Below are 22,987 nucleotides of genomic sequence, written 5' to 3'. Positions count from 1 at the left end.
TTGAACCGTCACTCCCACCCTCTCTCCTTGAAAGCGCCGGCGGGAAATCTGTTTGCGCCCTTCTCTGGTCGGTTACAGCTCGGACGCCACAGCACTGTGAGCATGGAGCCCGCTGCGATCATCGCTGCACTTATGGCCGTTGTCAACTCCTCGCACCTTATCGTCCACCTCTTCCACAGTCAGCTGCTGAGAAATCGGGCGAGGAGGCTCCGGCAGCGCGGTGAGGAGAGTGGCGCAGACCTCTCACAAAGCAGGGTACGCCGCGCAGTGGAGATCATGGTGGCAATGGGTCAAGTTCATGGTGTGGAACGGCGATTCTGGGCCCGGGAAACAAGCACGGACTGGTGGGACCGCATAGTGCTGCAGGTCTGGGATGACTCACAGTGGCTGCGAAACTTCAGGATGCGTAAGGGCACTTTCCTTGAACTCTGTGACTTGCTGGCCCCTGCCCTGAAGCGCCAGGACACACGGATGCGAGCAACCCTGACTGTGCAGAAGCGAGTGGCCATAGCCCTCTGGAAACATGCAACGCCAGACAGCTACCGGTCAGTAGCGAACCACTTTGGCGTGGGCAAATCTACCGTGGGGGTTGCTGTGATTCAAGTAGCCCACGCAATCGTTGAGCAACTGCTCTCAAAGGTAGTGACTCTCGGAAACGTCCAGGTCGTCATAGATGGCTTCGCCGCGATGGGATTCCCAAACTGCGGTGGGGCTATAGATGGGACTCACATCCCTATCCTGGCACCAGCCCACCAGGCCAGCGAGTACATTAACCGAAAGGGCTACTTTTCAATGGTGCTGCAAGCACTGGTGGACCATAGGGGACGTTTTACCAACATCTTCGTCGGGTGGGCGGGCAAGGTTCATGACGCGCGTGTGTTCAGGAACTCTGGTCTGTTTAGACGCCTCCAGGCAGGAACTTTATTCCCGGACCACAAAATAACGGTTGGGGATGTGCAGATGCCTACAGTGATCCTCGGGGACCCAGCCTACCCGCTAATGCCCTGGCTCATGAAGCCCTATACAGGCGCCTTGGACAGTGAGAAGGAACTCTTCAACTACCGGCTGAGCAAGTGAAGAATGGTGGTGGAGTGTGCTTTCGGACGTCTGAAGGGGAGGTGGCGGAGCTTACTGACTCGCTCGGACATCAGCGAAAAGAATATCCCCGTAGTTATTGCTGCTTGCTGTGTGCTCCACAATGTCTGTGAGAGCAAGGGCGAGACCTTTTTGCCCGGATGGGAGGTTGAGGCAAATCGCCTGGCTGCTGTTTACGCTCAGCCAGACACCCGTGCCGAAAGAATATCCCAGCGGGAAGCGCTGTGTATCCGGGAGGCTTTGAAAGCAAGTTTCCTCGGAGAGCAGGGTAACCTATGACTCTCCACTTGATTTTAAGAGAAGCTGATCCTGGGCCTGTGTCTCTATGTGTTGAGTGAGATCTGCGGTTACATACCCCGTTCTCCAAGTTTCCCCCACTTCCAAAACACGTTTTAAAACAAATTAAACGGAACAGTTATTGTTAATAAATCTTTCTTTTACTTTGCATTTCTGTTCAGGGTTTGAAACATGGACGCATACTGTGCTGGGTACGGTGTGCACTGATGTACAGACCGCTTGTACAATACAGGACGGACAGCCTCCTGCTCCTACATAGGTCTCTGGGGTGGGGGATGGTTTCAAGTGGTTGTGCATGTAGGGGTGGGTTTGCAGGAAGGGGCGAGTGGTGCCGTCTTTGGATAGGGATTTGGATGCAGGCTCTGGGCTGTGGGTTTGGGCGTAGGAAGGGGTGAGGGGTGTGGGGGAAGGGTGAGTATCTGTCCGTGGATGAGGGCTCTTGTTGGGGCTCAGGGCAGCGGAGAGGATCGCGCCTACGGTGGAAGTGCATGGTAAGGGCAGCATGCCTTAACATTAGGGGGTGGCAGGCACTAGGACCGTGGACAAGCGTACACATCACAGAATGACCCGGGGCAGCATACACCACACAGAGTGACCCTGGTGACTACTGACTGCAGTCTGTGTGTGCCCTGCAGTTGATCCTGCCCCCGATAGTCTGTACCCTGCTAATGTAGGCTATCCCGTGCAATTATAAATACCCTGCCCCTCCCCCCTACATACACAGTCTTCTGACACGAAAGACGTGACGGAAAGAGTGAACAACAGCAAACAGCTTTTATTAATCTACTACATAGTGGGGTGATGAAACTTGGATTTGGGACTGGGTGATCCTGTAAGGGAAGCGGTTCTACACAGTTATAGCGTCAGAGGTGTGTGGTACATTAGCGCTGAGCTGTGGTGCAGTGACAGTTCTCACGGCCCCTACCCCCCCTCCGTCTTGTAATTTTCGGTGAGGGGGGGACAGGACTTCTTGGCGTTGGAGGGTGGTTGCAGATACAGTGCAGGGGGGCTCTCTCCTCCTGCCTGCGGTCCTGCAGAACATCAACAAGGCGCCGGAGCGTGTCCGTTTGCTCCCTCATTAGCCCAAGCAGCGTTTGAGTCGCCTGCTGGTCTTCCTGCCGCCACCTGTCCTCCTGTTCGCTGTGTGAGCGCTGCTGCTGAGAGAGGGTCTCCCTCCACTGGCTCTGCTGGGCCGCCTCGGCTCTGGAGCAGGCCATCAGTTCCGCGAACATCTCTTCCCGAGTCTTTTTCTTTCGCCGCCTAATCTGAGCCAGCCTCTGCGAGGGGGATGCTGGGGCAGTCCGGGAAAGAGCAGAAGCTGTGTGATGGGAAACAGTAAGTGATTTCCTTGAACAGATACATGTTTGCGAACAGTGAACACAGTCTAGTCAGTTTCTCTGAACAAGACCATACAGGGCACCAAGTTCCACGAGATCTCAGGACAAGTTCGAGATTTCGGAATACGCTCTCATTGGCGGCGCCATTGCACAGGAGAGCGGACAAGCGGGGAGAGACAGCTGAATCCGTCTTGCAGACAGTCCTGGTAAGCCTTAAAGGAGATCATGCTTATCAGTTAGTGGATAGCTGTGCTCTCCTGCTAAAGGCAATCTGGAAAGCAGAAAGGCTGAGCCTTTTCCAGCCCCTCCCACCAGTGCACGGGAAAGATCAATGTATGCTTATTCTCTGTGGCCTCCAGCACGTGGCTGTTAAGCGAGGGTCATTGTTATGCAACCTAATTTTAAACCATTAACAATAGTAACAATAGACTAATTGCCCTACTTAGATGCAGCCTGTCCAGAACGACATCACCCTGAGGCGGGTCACTCGGAGTCAGAGAGAGCGGATGCTACTGGAAGCCCTGCACAGACCAGGACCATATGCAGCAATGCTGGTGGAGGCGATGATTCCTCTCTACATTAGGATGTCCTGGCGCGGAAGAGTGTGCTTCCATGGAGCACCGAATAAGGCACCTCTCCCCAGGAACCTCCTGCGGAGGCTTTTCGAGCAGCTCTCTGAGAGCTTTGTTGAACTGTCCCAAGAGGATTATTGTTCAATCCCTATATGTGTGGACCTACTATTTATATAGTTTGACATTTAAAATTTTGTATATAGTATTTCTATTTTTTCTATACCTGTTTTTTAAAAAATAAAAGTTTCCATGTTTATAGCACTTACCGCATGATCCTTCCCCTGATTCTGAGTCCGGGTTAACGGGCGGGGACGGTTGGTAGGGGATCTCTGTGAGGGTGATGAAGAGATCCTGGCTGTCAGGGCAAGCGGTATTGTGTTCGCTGTCGCCTGCGCCGTCCTCCACAAACCCTTCCTCATCTTCCCCATCGGCGAACATCGCCGAGGAACTGTCCAGGTACACTATGCCATCCTCAGAGTCCACGGTCACTGGTGGGGCAGTGGTGGCAGACCCACCGAGAATGGCATGCAGTGCCTCATAGAAGCGGCATGTCTGGGGCTGTGCTCCGGAGCGTCCGTTTGCCGCTCTGACTTTTTGGTAACCTTGTCTCAGGTCCTTGACTTTCACGCGGCACTGCATCGCATCCCGGCTGTATCCTTTGTCTATCATGGCTTTGGAGACCTTCTCGAAGGTCTTTGCATTCCGCTTGTTGGAGCGCAGCTCCGAGAGCACAGACTCCTCGCCCCACACAGCGATCAGTTCCATGACTTCCCGGTCAGTCCATGCTGGGGACCTCTTTCTATTCTTGGATTGCCCGGACTCCTCTGATGGAGAGCTCTGCATTGTTGCAGGTGCTGCGGAGCTCGCCCCGATGTCCAACCAGGACGTCAGATTCAAAGTGCCCAGACAGGAAAAGGAATTCAAATTTTCCCGGGTCGTTTCCTGTGTGGCTGGTCAGAGCATCCAAGCTTGGACTGCTGTCCAGAGCGTCAACAGAGTGGTGCAGTGTGGGATAGCTCCCGGAGCTACTAAGTTCGATTAGCATCCACACCTAGCCTAATTCGAGCTAGCCATGTCGAATTTAGCGCTACTCCACCTGTCGGGGTGGAGTACCAAATTCGAACTAAAGAGCCCTCTAGTTCAAATTAAATGGCTTCCTGGTGTGGACGGTTGAGCGGTTAGTTCGAATTAACGCTGCTAAATTCGACTTAAAGTCCTAGTGTAGACCAGGCCTCAGAGACTAACAAATTTATCTGAGCATAAGCTTTCGTGGGCTACAGCCCACTTCATCAGATGCAACTGATGAAGTGGACTGTAGCCCACAAAAGCTTATGCTAGAATGCTAGTTCCCCATGGACTCAGCCCCCTTCTACCATGGGCCTGCTAGTCACTTGTCTGGCTAGTTAAGGCTTACTACATCCTATCAGATAACTAAGAAATTCCTAATAAAGAAATATCTCTTACAAAGCATTCTGTAACACTCCAGGAAGAGAGTTCATGAAACCCTAATGCACAAAGTTATTGGAAATATATGAGTTGCAGAAAAACTTTGTCTGTTTTATCAGATGGCCTCAATGCAATTAAATACCCATCAGCCTACTGATAGCAAGCATTCACAAAATATGTCTTGCTGTAGCAGTATCATTCACACCTTTCCGGTTGCAGTAACATTTTGTCAGTACTTTCAATATGACATTTTTCAGAGGTTTCCAAGCTGGACATTAAAGTCAGCCCAGGCCTGACTTGGCACATAATACTATTATGAACCCAGTAGTTATTCCCATAAGTCAAAGAGAGCATATTTTGATTATCCAGGTGACTAGTACAGTAGCTAAAGGAAAGGTATTATGACCCATGGGTCTCAGATGCTCCAGACCTCCACCTGGCAGCCTGTATCTTGGACCCAGAAAGCCCATAACCTGGCCATGACAGGTTTTTTTTGTTAATATTCATAATGTTTAGTAACGGGTTTGACTTTCTGAGATGCAGAGCACCTGCAACACCCATCAGCTTCAGATAGTTTTGGATGCTCAGAGCTGCTGAAAGAGCTGCACAGTACATCTAACCATGTGTTATACAAATAAGCCAGAAAATGAAGTAACAGAAAAATGGCCAGTCTGTAAACCCTCATTTCAAAAAGTCTACAAACCAGTTATTCAAACAGCTGTACTCAACCACCTGTGAGACCAGAATGGCTTTCAAGGTGCTTATTAGGTGAATATTGAACATTACAATATTTGAAAATAATGCATAATGCATAAAAATTGCCTAAAGGCATATTAAACTCAGAGAGAATGGCATTAAAGTAAATATCTCCTCACTCTTCAGGAGCTGTAGTTTTAAATATAAATGAAAGCAAGGAAAATAATTACCAGAACCCTACATTTCAATAAAAACTGAGGCTGTGACAAACTACCAAAAAGAAACTAGTGTAATTCACAAGTTCCTGGCTTATATACATTTGTGTAAGAAACTTAGGGCAAAATTCTTCTCTCTGATCAACACTACAGCTCACTATTGCATATTCTGCATGCAGAGCCTTCACTGATGTCAATGGAAACTACACCCACAAAACCAATACAGAATACATAATAGAGATCCACACAGCAGATAAGAAATCTGCAGTAAGAAAAAGGGGAGAATTTTGCTGCAAGTATAAAATAGAATTTTAAAAGCTGGGAGAAATGTGGTGGCTTAGGTATGCTCCATGAAAATATTCCATTGCTTTAGATCTAAATGAGTTTATAACCTAGAACTCAGAGCAAAGCTCACTTAAAACTGCCAGTTGTGTGTACTGAGGCAGAGGTCGGCATATAAAAACCAAACCCCAAAATTATGATTTTAGGAGGAAAAGACTCTCTTTACTCTGGCTCAGTTAAAGACTAACCTCACACCCACATTTTGTGCCAAATATTGTTCAAAGGTGTAAAGGGGATGTTTATAAGCATTTGTATACAGAACAGTAACCGTCCCCTCTCTGGGCATTGATGAGGAATGGTGTATTCCCCGGATTTCACTTCCAACTTTTTGCTAGCTTTGCATTTCTTAAATTATTTTTGAGTTGGTATTTTTTAGGGTGGTTGAGATCATGCCTGTGGACTGACCTTTAACTTCAAATGTCTCAAAAATACCTACAGACCTGCTGATTGACTGGATATATTTTTGGATCTGTGGACTTTTCAAGCTCAATTTCTGGTAAGGTGAGGTTGTCACATTCTGGGGTATAATACAGACCATTGAGGGGTTGTCATCACCTGCCCTGTAATGCAGTGTCCTGATGTCTGTGTGCTATGTAGCCCTGGTTCAGCGCTCTGACCCCAGCAGCCTGCCTGTAACAGAACAGCCCCATCGTGGTTTCTACCAGCTTTGGTTACAACTTGCAGAGATGACCCGAACGCACTCCCAGTCCTGAATTTCCCTAAAACTATCTGCCCTGAAGTGTCTAGCCCTCTCCTGGAACGCTCAGAAGCATTACAGTTCATTTGCTCATTTAAAGAGGCAAAAGCACATCACAGCTTATTAACTTCACTGGGTAAATACACCCTTCCTTTCAAGCAGAGCACTGAGGTGTAAAAATAAAAAGTTTATTAACTAGATTATGTAAGGTAAGTAATGCCAAGTGAAGGAATAAAGTTAGAAACTATTACAAACAAAAGTAAAAATTCAATTTTCTAGTAGCTAAGCTACAGCCCTTTCTTAGAGGTAGATTTCTTACCAATCTTTTGTTACAAGGACTTCAGCCACCTTGGTTGATGGACTCATCGTTCTCAGCTTGCAAGAGCTCCAGCCCCTTGTCTCTGTCCAGTGATGGATGCCAAGATGGGTTCCCCTCTCCCCTTATAACTACCCAAACTGTTTTGTCCCCAGACTCAGGATGACCTTACGCTGCTCTTCCCTTCCTGCAAACTTCCCTTCCTCCCTGCTGAGTCTCATGGAAATGGAGTTTCCATTGTTTTTGGTCACACCCGGCTTAATTTCAGTGGGAACAGGTAGATAATTTCCTTCCCTCATGTCTTGGAGAAAACTTTTTTCTCCCTGTGGCTGGTAACCAACTTTAAAGCATAATATCATTAAATGTGCATATTTTTCCTCATAGCATTAATACATACATTTCACAATGATATCAATCACCAGTGTGTCATTAGCTTTCAGAAAAGACCTTACTTGACACTTTTATAATACAGCAATATTGTATACGATCGTTTTTTTTTTTAATTTCTTATCCTTTGATGTTCAGACCCCATTTTTGTACCTAAGAAGCTATCTCCTCCCTCGCCAGGTTGATGGCTTTGTTTCCCTTTTATGTACATGTGCCTTCATTGTCTCTGCCTGATGACTAGGCTGGTCAGAAAAACAAACATACATTCCTTTGTCTAAGGCAGACTGGGGTTTATGCATTACTTGCCAAACACATTTTCAGAACATAATTCTAGCACATATCCATAACTCTTTGTACACAGCCCTTACATACACCACACAAGAATATTAATGACTGGTGAGTTATTAGTTTTCCAATGATATCTTATCTGACACCTTTTAGATACAGATTGTGACAACAGGGTATGTTAGGTGTAGTGAGTATGTCAGGCCTGACAAGAGCTGTTCACAGAGTAGTGAACCACCAATGGACCTCTGTGTGACAGAGGTTCTTCATTTACATGAAGGTGAGCTAACCAGACCCAACTGGGTGATGCCAGCGAGCTCAGAAAAGAAATGCCCCAGTTTGGTTTGTCAATGGACTCCTGAGGCAAAGTTTCAAGGGAAAGGAACCATCTAGGCCACTGTCTTCAAAAAATGAAGAAAATGAAGAAGCCTTCACTTATTGGAATTCTGGCTTGTTGGGCTTAACAAACCAGATAGATGTAAGTTTGTTTGTCCTGCTTGCCTGCAATGGGTGCTGCTTTGGCTGTTGGCTTCTGGACCTATAATGCCACCATGCCTGACAAATAGGCATGTGCTTCTTCCATCTCCCTTCCCCATCCCCTCCCCCCCCAAGCTGGCCACTGAGGTGTGGGAGTCCAGCAACATGCGAAATCTAAAATTCTGTAGCTACAAGCAAGAAACTTTTAGTCTACCAGCAAGCCCATGGTTCCTCAAATATCTAAAACAACTTTGCTGTCTAAAAGATCACACATGTAAATATATAAAACATGAGTTAGGAGTTGCATGCTTAATCATGAGAAATGTTATTTTCAGTTAAATGTCTCATTTGTATTTCAATTTTAACAAGTTGTGCCATATTGAATTGTTTCGTGTAACCATACGCTGGAGGGAGGGGAAAAAGATTGTTTATTATCTAACCATCATTGAGATATGCTACCTTCATTAGCATCAGAGCTGTAGTCTCAACATTTGCTTCAACCTGGGAATGATTTGACCTTCCCTCTATCAGTCATTTGGCTGGAATCTAAATATATCAATTGGCACTGTGATTGATAATGCCCCATTGTTTTTTATGTTGATAGCTAACCAAGATGCTGCCTTCCCAAATTATGACATCAAGCTTATCATTTAATCATCCTGATAAGTAGATGAATTTGATATTAACTCACTTTATTCTAATTTGATTTGTTTTTATGTATTTTGTTTCATGCTTTTTCTCAGTTATTTAATTTAATCAAATATATAAATTTGGGAACCTGTCATTCAGCTGTTTATTTCCCAGATGTCAGGATTCCAAACCTGAGGAGCCCCCAGAGTAAATCTGATGCAATTCTGTGGCTGGCCTAGTGAGGGGTCATAGAAGTGCCCTATATGAACACTGGTGGGTTTTGAGGGAAAGTTGACTTGTATATTGATCCCATTTCTTCCAATAAGCAATATGGGTTCCAGAACCTTTGAGGGCTGGGGTAAAGGATACCAGTTGGTCAGCCAAAAGGCCAACCACATTCCATATAATAAGCATATAATCCTTACACTGACAAAACCATGAAACTGAATGTTTTGCAAGGTTCCAATATAATTAATCAATCAGCCCAGATTTGTGCAACATCCAGAAAGTTTTGAGTTATAGGGAACCTGTTGACAAATATGGATGAAGTCTAGCATTTGTGACAAACACATTGTGCCACTAAGGCACAACCCTGAGTAACTCATGGTGCTAAAGCGCACACCAAGGAGGAATTCAGGAGGCACCATCCCTCTCTGAGTTCCGAGGTGCACAAACAGCACTATTCCCCAGGATGGTGCAGCATGCTTCTCTCTCAACAGTCAGCTGGGGAGGGAGCCATGATCCCACCTCCTCCTTGTACCCTCCAAGACGTTCAAGGCTCTGCACTCCCTTGAAGACAGGCAGCATGATTGTACTTGGCACCTGTGCAGCAGGTACAAGAAAGTAGAAGGCCAGTTGTTCCCTCCCCTTCATACACACCCATATAAATGCCAGGTACAGTCTGGCTCCCAAACCAGGAGACTTTCATGTGGTTTAAAAGTTTTGTTATCGCTAACATTTTCCACAGTTCTTTATTGCTGCCATAGTGTTTCATTATTTAAATCCTTGTTGTCTCACTGCACAATTTCACTTGCTTGAAAATTGGTATTATAAACAGTGTGAGTAAAGATCAGAATGCCACTAAGTAAACGCATTGGTACATTTGTTTATTGATGCTGTGAAAGCATTATTCACATTAGTGACTTCAGTACAAACCTGCTCATTTGACTCACATGAGTAGTCCCAATGATTCACTCAGAACTGTCACATGAATAGAGCAAGAAGGGCCAGAACATATTTAATTTGAAGTCATTGCAAAATTCCCATTGACTTCATTGGAAGCAGGACTAAGTCTTTGACCCTAAATGGAATACAAGTTAAGACTCAGGTCTTGTTCCTGAAATTTCTGCTTATACAAGTTTTCCTTACTCACACAAACATTATTTGAGAGTAAGCCTTTGCATATCAGTCTATATGTTGAAAGAATTAATCTTCAGGAAGAAAAATAAACTTATGGCCCCATTTTTGGAGAAATCAGCTTACATTAAAGGCCCAGCCAAATGTACCAGGACTCTAAATTCAAGCATCTGTCCCAGTTCTGCAGTCTATTTTAAGTAACAACCTGTTCCAAAGAGTCCATGACTCATGTCACGTTATTAAAGGGAGAAAGCTGGAGACAAAAGAAAATAGTAACATCCTCTAACTTCTGTTTTGCTTTTCAGTGACTTTTACTTTTGTTATATAAAGAGGAATAACCAAGAGTAATGATTATGAGTTTGTAAGGATTCTGAAAAGAGAATGATTCACACTTCAGTATTTATGCAAATTCAGGTAATTTAAATGTAGTATGATGATTAAGAAAGGATTTTCTATTTAATTCCCAGGTGTGTGCATGTCCTTTCTCTTTATGCAAATTACTGGGATAGTCTGTTCTGTTCTTTTCTTCATCATCAGTTTTTCTAAAATAAAACACTGTAAATATGCATAACCGAATCCAACTCTTTCCTACAGGTTCATATCATACTGGGTAAACATTTGTCGATAGCTGTATTTTATCGATGTTTTTGCAATGGCATATTCTTCTTATAAAATGGTGATGAAGAAAATAGAAATGTGAATACCTATGAAGTCATCCCGGTCAGTTTGTCAAGTCTGATAAATGTAGTGCTTGCATCCAAACTAAGCGCCTCACTGCTTTGTGCCCTTGCATCAATTAACATTTAATTTGACTTTTTACAACCTCACTTATCACCATTTTTCATTCCTGTGAAGCTAACAAATGTTAGCTTTTCAAAGCTGAGAGTTTATGATTACTTATAACCAACACAATTTCAGAAGACTGTAATAAGAGATTAATGTACCACGAGTATGATGCCACTACAGGATTTGCTAGAATAAAAAAAAAGTTCCAAAACATGAAGATGAACTATGACTACACTGGCTGTTCCCTAACAAAAATGCATGTGGGGACAAACTAACCCTAAAGAACATACAGAAAAGGGGTATTCTTATATCAGTTTAATTCTGTTACCTATGAGATTGAAAAGATTGGGTTTATTTAATTTACAGAGAAGATAAAGAAGAGAGATAAGAGATGTGCAAAATAATTAGTTGTACAAAGAAAATAAATCAGTCTTTTCTATTTACATTCTCACAACCCAACATCAAGAGGGCAATAAATTTAAAAGTGATATAAGGAAATGTTTACAAACTGTGTAACTGATCTGTGGATCATTTCCACAGATCACTCATTTCCACAATATACCACTGAGGCTAAGACTTTAGTAGTACTAAAATAAAGGATTAGATATGGGATTATATACACACACACACCAAAACTCTTTTGCTTCAAAATATAACCCAGCTATTAACTCATGAGGGTATAACAAAGCTAGGTGTTACAACGGGTTATTCCATAGTTGTCCACTTTGTGGTTCCTTATGTTTTCCTTGGAAACACTAGTATTGGCTACTCACTAAACCAGGTGGACCACTGGTTTAAGTTTCATGGCATAGTCCATAAAACACCTTTTCTTAAGGAAATGTTCACATATATCACAGGCAGCAGCTTAACCATGGAAATGTAGGGCTGAAAGGGACCACAAGAGGTCATCAAGTCCAGCCCTCAGCAATGAGGAAAGACCAAATAAACCTCCTAGACCATCCCCCACAGGTGTTCGTCTGACTTGTTCTTAAAAACCTCCAGTGATGGGGATTCCACAACCTCCCTAGGAAACCTATTCCAGTGTTTAAATACCTTATAGTTTAAAAAAAAAATCCTAACCTACATCTCCCCTGCTGAAGATTAAGCCCATTACTTCTTGCCCTACCTTCAGTGGGCATGGAGTCCTCTTTATAACAGTCCATAGGATTCCTTTTTTATTTTCAGGTCATTAAAGAGCTCCTGATGGAGCCATATTGGCCTCTTACTCTTCTTCTTACCTCTCCTTTGCATCAGGATGATTTGCAGTTGGGCCTTTAATATTGTCTCCTTAAGAAACTGCCAACTCCACTGAAATCCTTTTTCCCTTTTATTTTCTTCCTATGGAACCTTATCTACCAGTTCTCTGGAGTTTGTTAAAGGCTGTTTTATTGAAGTCCCTTGTACTTATTCTTTTACTCTCACTCCTTCCTTTCCTTAGAATCATGAAATCTATCATTAGTGTGCTGTTCTCGCACAGTTACTCACATAGACCTAGCTAAGTGTGCAATCCTCTACTGCAGGATTAGGCAATATAAACCCAAATAGGCCAGCTCTTCCGTGACTGCAATTGGCTTCAGTGGAGTCACATTGATTTACACCTGCTAAGGATCTAGCTTGAGGTGATTATACTCCGGATAAAATGTGACAAATATATCACTATTACTTAAAACAGTTTCTAAAAATCAACAAAACCAAACAAATTTGGTGGCAGAAATTAGCAAGGTATAGCAAAGGCATTTCTGTGCCTCCTTTGCTTGTTCATAGGAGGTCTGACTGATGTGGCAGCAAGTATTCATTGTCTCCTCAGTAAGCACTCTTTTACAGCAAGCCTAAGAGTCTCCTTAAGAGACTGGATCCCAGCCCCTTAGTTTATGCCCACATCTCCGCTCTTCAGCAGAATATGTGACTAGATCCCACACAACCTATCAGAAATAAAAGTTTAAACCTCAAACCCACCACCAAACAGTCAAAAGCCCTTTCCAAAGCTGACAGGTTGGAAATGAAATAGAACCACTAGGCTGCATGATTGTCACGAGTAGCCCACTACTAGTGAAGGCTGATGAATCAGCAAGTGTTGCAAGGACAATTTTAAAGAATCCCCCCTCCTTCATTTTGTGTGTGCACAGCACCCTTGGGGTCCTACATAAGAATATAAGAACGGCCGTACCGGGTCAGACCAAAGGTCCATCTAGCCCAGTATCTGTCTACCGACAGTGGCCAATGCCAGGTGCCCCACAGGGAGTGAACCTAACAGGTAATGATCAAGTGATCTCTCTCCTGCCATCTATCTCCACACTCTGACAGACAGAGGCTAGGGGCACCATTCCTTACCCATCCTGGCTAATAGCCATTTATGGACTTAACCGCCATGAATTTATCCAGTTCTCTTTTAAACGCTGTTATAGTCCTAGCCTTCACAACCTAGGGCCACCCAGAGGGGGGGGCAAGTGGGGCAATTTGCCTCAGGACCCGGGCTCCGCAGGGGCCCCCAAGAGAACGGGTGAGGCTCCTGCCCCGGCCCGACCCCACCTCTGCCCCTCTCCAGGAGCCTCAGCGCATCCATGAGCGTCCCTGAACAGCAGTGCAGCATGGTTCCGGCGGGGCCTGAGCTCTGCCCCGCTCAGAGCCACGTGGTAAGGGGGCGGGGCTGGGAGCTCAGGCCCCGTTGGAGCTTGCAGCCCTGCCCCCTTACCACGCAGCTCTGAGCGGGGAGGAGCTCAGGGGCCCCGCCGGAGCCATGCTGCACTGCTGTTCAGGGACGCTCCTGGATACGACGTGCTGAGGCTCCGGGTGAGGGGGTGAGGGGCCGGGTTGGTTGGATAAGGGGCGGAGAGTCCCAGGGACAGTCAGGGGACAGGGAGGGGGCAGAGGTTGGCAGGGGCGGTCAGGGGACAGGGAGCAGGGGTGGGGTCCCAGGGTGGTGACTGGGGGGGGGTCTCTGGGGGACGGTGAGGGGACAAGGAGCAGGATGGGTTGGGGATTCTGGGGTGGGCAGTCGGGGGGCAGGAAGTGGGTGGGGGTCGGATAGGGGGCAGGGCCAGGCTGTTTGGGAGGCACAGCCTTCCCTACCCTAAAGTTCATTCAGCAGTTTGAGGCTTGCAGAAGAGCCAAGCTGTTAGCTTTTCCATTAGGGCTACCATCCCTTTCACTTCTCAAATGCCAAATTATAGTCTATATGTAATTTCAGTGCCATAGAGAGATTCATGTCAGGGGAGGGTAGCTTCATTTAAAATTAGCCACTGGGTGAGGGATCACATGAGAAGAGCAATATCCTTCCCAACCCTACCAAGGGCGACCCCCCCCTTCCCCTCCATTCCCTGAGGCTTCAGAGGGGTTAATTCAGTCGTTCTCAAACTCTTGTCTTGGTGACCCCTTTCACATAGCAAACCTCTGAGTGCAAACCCGCCCCCCCTCCTTATAAATTGAAAACAAACACTATTAAGGTAATAATTGGAGATATACCAGTCTCCTAGAACTGGAAGGGACCTTGAAAGGTCATTGAGTCCAGCCCCCTGCCTTCACTAGCAGGACCAATTTTTGCCCCAGATCCCTAAGTGGCCCCCTCAAGGATTGAATTCACAACCCTGGGTTTAGCAGGCCAAGGCTCAAACCACTGAGCTATCCCTCCCCCCCTATTATAAATGCTGGAGGCAAAGCGGGGTTTGAGGTGGAGGCTGACCGTTCATGACCCCAGTAATAACTTTGTGACCCCCTGAGGGGTCCCGACCCCCAGTTTGAGAACCCCTGAGTTAATTTAATTTTAGTATCCTGTGTCCATTCACATGCATGTGCTATTTTGAGCATGTCAGTTATCACAACATAGACTCATCCCAGATTCTGGAACAAACTCAAATGCTCAGTTCGTGAAGTATGTACATAAGCTATACTAAAGACAAACCCACAGTAACCGTCTCCAGTTTGTGAGGGACCCCATGGAGCCAGTCTCTAGGAAACAGATAAATGCATGGAGGTTAAGTCCATTAATGGCTATTAGCCAGGATGGGTAAGGAATGGTGTCCCTAGCCTCTGAAGGCTTTGTCAGAGGATGGAGATGGATGGCAGGAGAGAGATCATTTGATCATTACCTGTTAGGTTCACTCCCTCTGGGGCACTTGGCATTGGCCATTGTCAGTAGACAGGATACTGGGCTGGATAGACCTTTGGTTTGATCCACTATGGCTGTCCTTATGTTCTAACCTAAATGAACCCAAAGTTATGGAGACAGATATGGGTCAAGGAAGCTAGCGGAGTATCAGAAACCTGGAAAAATCTCTGACTGGATGGGCTCAGGCGTTTGGTCACAAGCTGAGGTGGTTCAAAAGTTTTGGATTTTTTTTAAGCAGAATTTTTTATTGTTTCTTTAAACAATCAAACACAGCAAGCAGCAAATATTTGGCCACACTCTTCTGAAACCCCAAACCATATTCAGGTTTTAGCAGACTAATTTCAGCTTTTCAATTAAAAAAACACAACAAATTTTGAAGGAAAGCAAACATTGTCCGTGATTTTTTTTCTGCTTTTTAAAAACCCCTAGTTTTCAATCCAAAAAAAGTTGACAGAAAATATTTGTCCAACCCTTTTAATGAGCTTTAGTGCCTTTTAGCACTAGCTGATTCTGAGAACCAGTGATACCTTGTAAAGAAGTTTTCTCAAAACTGGGTTTGTGCCGAGATCTGGAAGGTTTATTTTTACCAGGGCCGCCCGTGGAGGGGAGCAAGTGGGGCAATTTGCCTGGGCCCCGCAGGGGCCCCCACAAGAATATAGTATTGCAATTTTTTATGGAAGGGGCCCCCGAAATTGCTTTGCCCCAACCCCCTGAATCCTCTGGGCGGCCCTGTCACAACTCCTCAGGTAAGGAGTTCCACAAGTTGACTGTGCGCTGCATGAAGAACTTCCTTTTATTTGTTTTAAATCTGCTGCCTATTAATTTCATTTGGTGACCCCAAGTTCTTGTATTATGGGAATAAGTAAATAACTTTTCCTTATCCACTTTCTCCACATCACTCGTGATTTTATATACCTCTATCATATCCCCCCTTAGTCTCCTCTTTTCCAAGCTGAAGAGTCCTAGCCTCTTTAATCTTTCCTCATATGGGACCCTCTCCAAACCCCTAATCATTTTAGTTGCCCTTTTCTGAACCTTTTCTAGTGCCAGTATATCTTTTTTGAGGTGAAGAGACCACATCTGTACACAGTATTCGAGATGTGGGCTTACCATGGATTTATATAAGGGCAATAATATATTCTCAGTCTTATTCTCTATCCCCTTTTTAATGATTCCTAACATCTAGTTTGCTTTTTTGACCGCCTCTGCACACTGCGTGGACATCTTCAGAGAACTATCCACAATGACTCCAAGACTCCTGACACCTTACTGTGGTCTCCAGGTGCTACCATACTACAAATAATACATGGTAACTAGTAGGCTGAAAGCTTTTGCTGTCACATGGATGTAAGCCAAATAATCCACTATCTGCACAGTCTCCCTCATGTAACCAATGAACCAGTTGCATGCAAATTAACTACAGAATAAGGCTGGTGATTGGTTGTGTTACCTCTGAAATCACAATGGTCAAGGCCTCTTGGCATAGTATAGGTCAGTAGTTCTCAACCAGGGGTCCAGGGCCCCCTGTGGGGCCATGAGCAGGTTTTAGGGGGCCACCAAGCAGGGCCAGTATTAGACTCACTGGGGCCCAGGGCAGAAAGCCAAAGCCCCACCATGCAGGGCTGAAGCCTGAGGCCCCACCACCCGGGGCTGAAGCCAAAGCCTGAGCAACTAAGTTTTGTGTGGCCCCCTGTGGTGTGGGGCCCCAGGCAATTGCCCTGCTTGCTACCCCTTAATCCCAGCCCTGGCTTTTATATGCAGCAAAACAGTTGTTGTGGTACAGGTGGGTTGTGAGGTTTTTATAGCATGTTGGGGGGCCTCAGAAAGAAAAAGGTTGAGAACCTCTGGTATAGATAACACCCGTGTAACAGCAAGGCCTATGTGTGTCAAATCAAAATGGCTTTTGACTTTAAAAATTGGATAGTAATAAACTGTGAATCCAAGCAACAATTCAACCTGGTGATATTCTAAACAAAAAGAGCCTTCAACCCAACCTTGACACTTCACACATCATTTCACACTGACTCAGAGATTCTAGGCTTCGGAATGACACAGACATATGAAAATCCTGGAATCTTATTATGAGATATAATAATAGTCCTTCAATCAAGGGATGAGGGAGCTACTTAGTGCCTGGTGAACAAACAGATGATTGGCCCCTCAGAGCATGAGGGGTTATCTTGGGAGGTCTGAATGTCCTCATCTTGCAATGAAATTGAAGTCACTCAGCCCCAAAAAGTGCTCAGAACCTTGCAGGATCAGGCCCTTAGGGTACATCTACCCTGTGATAAGAAATTCATGGCACCAAGCCTCAGGGACCATGTCAGCTGACTATAGGGTTGTCAACTTTCTAATCGCACAAAACCAAAACCCTACCCCTTACCCATTTCCCCGGACCCTGCCCCACCCCCCCTTCTCCAATACCCCACCCCCGCTCACTACATTTCCCCTCCCTCACTGGCTCGCTCTCCCCCAACCTCACTCACTTTCACTGGGCTGGGGTAGGGGGTCAGGGTGCAGGAGAGGGTGAGGGCTCTAACCGGGGGTGCTGACTCCAAGCTGAGGCCAGAAATGAGGGGTTCAGGGTGCAGGAGGGCGCTCTGAGGTGGGGCAGGAGGTTGGGGTGTGGGAGGGGGTACGGGCTGGGGGTGCGGGCTCTGGAGTGGGTTGAGGGGTTTGAGATGCAGGAGAGGGCTCCAGGCTGGGGGGTGAGGGATTTGGAGTGTGGGAGGGGGCTGCAGGTTGAGGCAGGAGGGTGCAGGAAGGGGTGCAGGCTCTGGGGTGGGGCTGGGGATTAGGGGCACAGCACAGTGCCAGGACAGGTAGGGACTAGCCTGCCTTAGACCCACAGCACCGCTGACCAGATTTTTAACAGGGGAAAAATATTATCCATGTCCAAAGGTAACTCTCACTGAAAATGTTCCAAATGAATACAGGAAGTTCAAACAATGAAATATCATGTGTTCAATGGCTTTTAATATAAAATAAAATAAATAATACAGAGCAGAGAGTACCAGTAATTCAGGATAGCAGTTATGGTGTACATTCTGCAAGTAAAATTACTGGAAAGCCACTTGATTTCTGGCCTTTACATATGGAAACTGAACTTGTGTTAGGAACTGAAACTATTGAAGAATTAGAACTGATCAAATGCCCAGTGGAGGACTTGTGATTTTGCCAAAGGGCCTGATCTAACTCCACTGAAGTTACAGGGAGTCTTTTCATTTACTTACATGCTATCCTGAAGAGGGATGCTTTCCTAAATTGGGGCTTATGGGTCTGACACATCATTCACTTAAGCACATGCTCACCTTTAACCATGTGCCATAGTGCCATCCTCAATCATGTTTGGCCATAATAATTAATGATGCTAGTGGGTCACTGCTTTCCTGTGGCAAAACATAAGAATTAGTGTTAAGAAAAAGACATGTTTTTGTGTAATTCAGTATAAAGCATGGTCCTGTCTCATAATTACCGGTAAGTGGAAACTAAGGTAATTCTAGAAATAAGTAATAATATATTAAATTTCTTAGATTTTCAAGGAGAAAGATTAAATATGTGGTATAAAGCAATATTCCAATATGCTAGCAACAGAGCTCTCTCTTGTATTGATTCTATTTTGAATGCTGCACAACTCAAGTACTCCCGCTTAGTAAAGGAGGAGTTTTTCTTCTTTAAGTGAAATAGAAATGGATCCAGGATCCAGAGCCTATCACCTAGAGCGCTTTGTTTTTATTTATTCATTTTAAAGTAAGCCATCTCATCAGACATGTTATTCTAAACCTGTCCAACTCAAGAATATTCAGATCCCTTCAGTAAAGAAACATTTTCATTGTAGCTTTTCAGTAATGTTACACTGAATATAGACATTTTACAAGTTTAAAATCAAATTGTATATAACAAAAAACAATAGATATGATCTGTTGTCTCTGCACAAGGTACATTTCCCCATTCTCCTTCCATTGTTTATTAGTGCTTCTTAACACACCATCCTTCGTTGTTTAGAACCAAAGCTCTGTAGGGCAGAATCGGGTCTTATTTAGCAAGTGACCATAGCACCTCAACTATGGTAATCCTAGGCCAGTGAAAAGGTCACTAGGGAGCTATTAATGGTGTGTAAGTTATGACAGCCCTGCTATTGTTCTAATTGACATGGAGAGCCAAACAAGCTCCCAGAATCAAGGAAGCACAAAGAGGATTTTAAGCTTCCATTGCCAAGCATAGACAGGCTGGACTTGAGAATTTTTCCCAGTTACAAACTTTTCTGAATGTAGGAAAAATATGTCCTGTATATTCTGAGAATGCCGTATAACAACCAATACCAAAGTACCATTTTATCTTAACTAGAAAGGATCCTTTAAATTACCCAGTGGAAAAAAAGAATCTAACACCTTGTGTTGATTCTGTGTTGCCTTTGATGGCACTAGCTGCACTGTAGCATTCAGTCATGCTTCACGTACCTCAGTGGACATGCTTCAACGGATAGTCGTATCCAGAGAAGAGAGGGAATAGTTTTATTTACTTTATAGACAAGGTGCAGCTTGGCTCACAGCTGTCAGAAATGGTATTGCTTTACATGAAATTTATTGGCTCAGGGTCCCAAATGGCAATTTTATTGTTCAGCAATAGTATGGCACAGAAGGATAGACAGACACCTGGTGGAGGCTTATTAGAAGATTCTTATTTACATACTAACATTGCTGTGTTTCAGAGTTCTTTACAGCATAAGGGCCAATCCACCAGTTATATTTTTTCCTTTTATTTTTAATTAAAATGAATTAGCGCTTATAAAAGATGCCAGAGAGGCAGTGGCATTGCAATGTTCTCCAAAATGCCTGCCAGTGGCCTTTGACCTGTGCACAGTGCTGCTAATAAGAATGACATTTAGTGCCACAATGCAATGAGCCAACACTTGTTGATTTGCTTGGAGGTTTGTGTGCTACAGAAGATGAACATCAGCCAAGGACTGGTGGTCCAGATCTCTGGGGCCAGTCTCTGGAAGTGGTGGCCAGTACGCCCCTCGGCCCACACCACTTCCAGCAGCTCCCATTGGCCTGGAGCAGCGAACAGCAGCCACTGGGAGCTGCAATCGTCCGAACCTGCGGACGCGGCAGGTAAAAAAAAACTGCCCAGCCTGCCAGGGGCTTTCCCTGAACAAGCGGCAGAACAAGTTTGGGAACCACTGGAATAGAGGACAGGGAGATTATGAATGGTGATTGAATGGGATGCAGGCTGTGTGTTGGGAAATCTGGAGATAGGGCAGCTGAGGTGCCTAAGACAAGAACACATGCCTTTTCCCTTGGTGAAATTTACTGAGGACAAATATACTCAGTCTGAGTCTTAAGGTTTAACTGTAGCAAGTCATATAAAAAGCACTAACACAATTTTGTTGCTTTGATCAGCAAAAGTGGAAGAAGGTTTTTTTCCCCAAAACATTTTCCCAAAAAATATTGCTAGAGAAAAATTTAAGAAATGACTGGTTATTTTAACAAATAGCTTACATCACCATCATACTCCATAAAATTCCCCTTAGCAAATATTTACTGAATATTCCTATATTAATAAAAAAAATTCCCAAGCATACCAACTCTACAAAAAGCTGGGATATTAGACTTCGCTGACAAAATTATTCAACAAATTATCAGGTTAGTTTTTCAGATGAATTCCCATACCACTTGTATGTTATCAAATCAAAATAAAGTCAGAATATGAAGCTCTTAAATGTAACCATTCCTGTGATTAAAATTCTCCTTAAGGAAATAATGCACTAAACAAGAGGCTTAGTTTAAGACCCTTAAAAGTTCATGCATATGCCGCTGGAGCTATCAAAAGGCCCATAAAACAATTTTCAATAGGAACTCACCCATATGCCTTATGCTGGTTTTCAGGCAGTTAGTCTAATTAAGCCTCTTAGGCAGGTTACAGCTCCCCAATGGGATCTGAAATCAGTTTACATTTAGAATAATTTCACAAAATCTTTGAGCCTTTGACTGATGTCCCAGTTATTTTGTGACCATTCAAGGGGATCTTTTGCTTGCCTTTATTTTAGCTAGATGATTAATTACTGAATAGGCCATACCAATTACACTTCGTCAGCAGTCAGAATTGTAAATGCTAACTATTTTGAAAAGTATTAGTGTCTGGGCTTATAACAGCCAAGTGGGAAAATAATAAGTTCCATGTTTCATAATGGAGGGCCAAAACCTGCATTCCTAACTCACACAGGTCCCCCAGTGAGGAAAGCACTTAGTTACATGCTTAACTTTAAGCACGTGCTTACATCCCATTAAAGGTACGCACATGCTTAAAATATGATTTCTTGATCTGAGATCACCTTAAGCACAAGTTGTCAATCAGAATCAGAGTCACAGCTAGAACCATATATGTCATAGTGGTGCCACTCACATGAGTAAGGAGGACCGGATTTGGTCCATATGCTGCTTTCTGTTCCATATGAAAGTTCTGACTCGTGAATGACAATTGCCTGAGTATAGACATGATGAATCAACAGTTTCTGTCATTCACCTCTTCATCAAGGTTAGCAGTATTAATCAATTAGATTAGTAAAGAGCAACAATAGATTTTTCAAACTGTTGTTCCAAAGAAAATTGAAAACTACAGGAAAAAAAAGTTACAGTTAAGAAATTTATGGCAATAATGGAGTGACTTCAGATTAAAACATCCAGAAATAGTGTAACAATACATATGCTTTTTTCCTTGCACATCATTTGCATTTACATGCTAAATACAACTTCAATTAGGTCAGTAGTTACCTCTCAAGGAAATAAGTCTCAACGCTCAACTCATCCGAAGCCAATGAGCCAAATTCACCGCTGGTGTCATCTCTGAAGTCAATGTCCACTTGCACCAGCAGTAAGTTTGGTTCAATAGCTATTTATTGTTCACATATTTGATCAGATCTCTCTGTATGAAATATAAACACTTTAAAAAGCCTAGTTATTCATCTATATTTAATGCATTTCAATTAAATGGTTATTATTTTAAGTATTATGCACATGGACAAAATAAATTCAACACTTTAAACATAGCAGCAAGTATACAAGTGTTTTCACACCTGGCTCCATGTTGAGTGTCAGTGAAGACAAGTTATTCAGAGGAAACAAGACTCAATTTTAGCAGGTAAGTGAAAGAATTATTTTTTAAACATTTAGGGTGGGATTTCCAAAAGCACAGAGCATCAACTAACTCTGCTCTCAGTGACCCATTGCAGAGTTAGGCCAACACGGAGCACTTCTGAAAATCCCACATTATAACATTTGTATATGAGAATCAGATCCTGCAAACTCTTACTGCTCAGCACAGTGCTAACTATCATGCATACTCCTATAGTGGTAACACTCAGAGGAACTATAGACAGTAGCAGGCATTTTGCTTGATTGAAAGGAAATGCAGGAACAGGCGCTAAGTGTACAAAAGTTGTATACAAAGTTTTTTAAAATAGTTGGGCATCATAAACCAATGTATGTTTATTTTTCAAGGTAAAATAAATTGAAATTTACCTTTACCTGCAATTAATCATCTGAAACATATATAATATACGGAAACATTATTTTCCTGTAAGGGTTACTGAAAAAGGGTTCGTGTTAAGAAGCAAACTTTCTTTAGATTTAATTTTATAGCTTAAACTAACTTGAACAATAGTCCTGGAATTCTGAGTATTCTCAAGGTCAGTCAAACTTTTATTACCCGTATTTTATATCAAGAGACGCCTTCAAACTTTTCCCCTCAAAAAATATGTTGAGTATAATTACATTGTCTAGATGTCAGGCTAGCAGTGCAATATGATATTCATAAAATTGGTGTCACCATCATGCTCTGAATATATTCTTTTTTTTTTTTGGCAGATCATGAAATACCATTAATGAGACTGAGGAAAGAAAAGGTTCTGCTGCTTAAAAGGAAAAAGTGAAAACATTTTCTACCTAAT

This window comes from Mauremys mutica, chromosome 9 (genome assembly GCF_020497125.1).
Source record: "Mauremys mutica isolate MM-2020 ecotype Southern chromosome 9, ASM2049712v1, whole genome shotgun sequence".
Taxonomy (NCBI): Eukaryota; Metazoa; Chordata; order Testudines; family Geoemydidae; genus Mauremys; species Mauremys mutica.
This window is presented reverse-complemented; position numbering follows the sequence as displayed.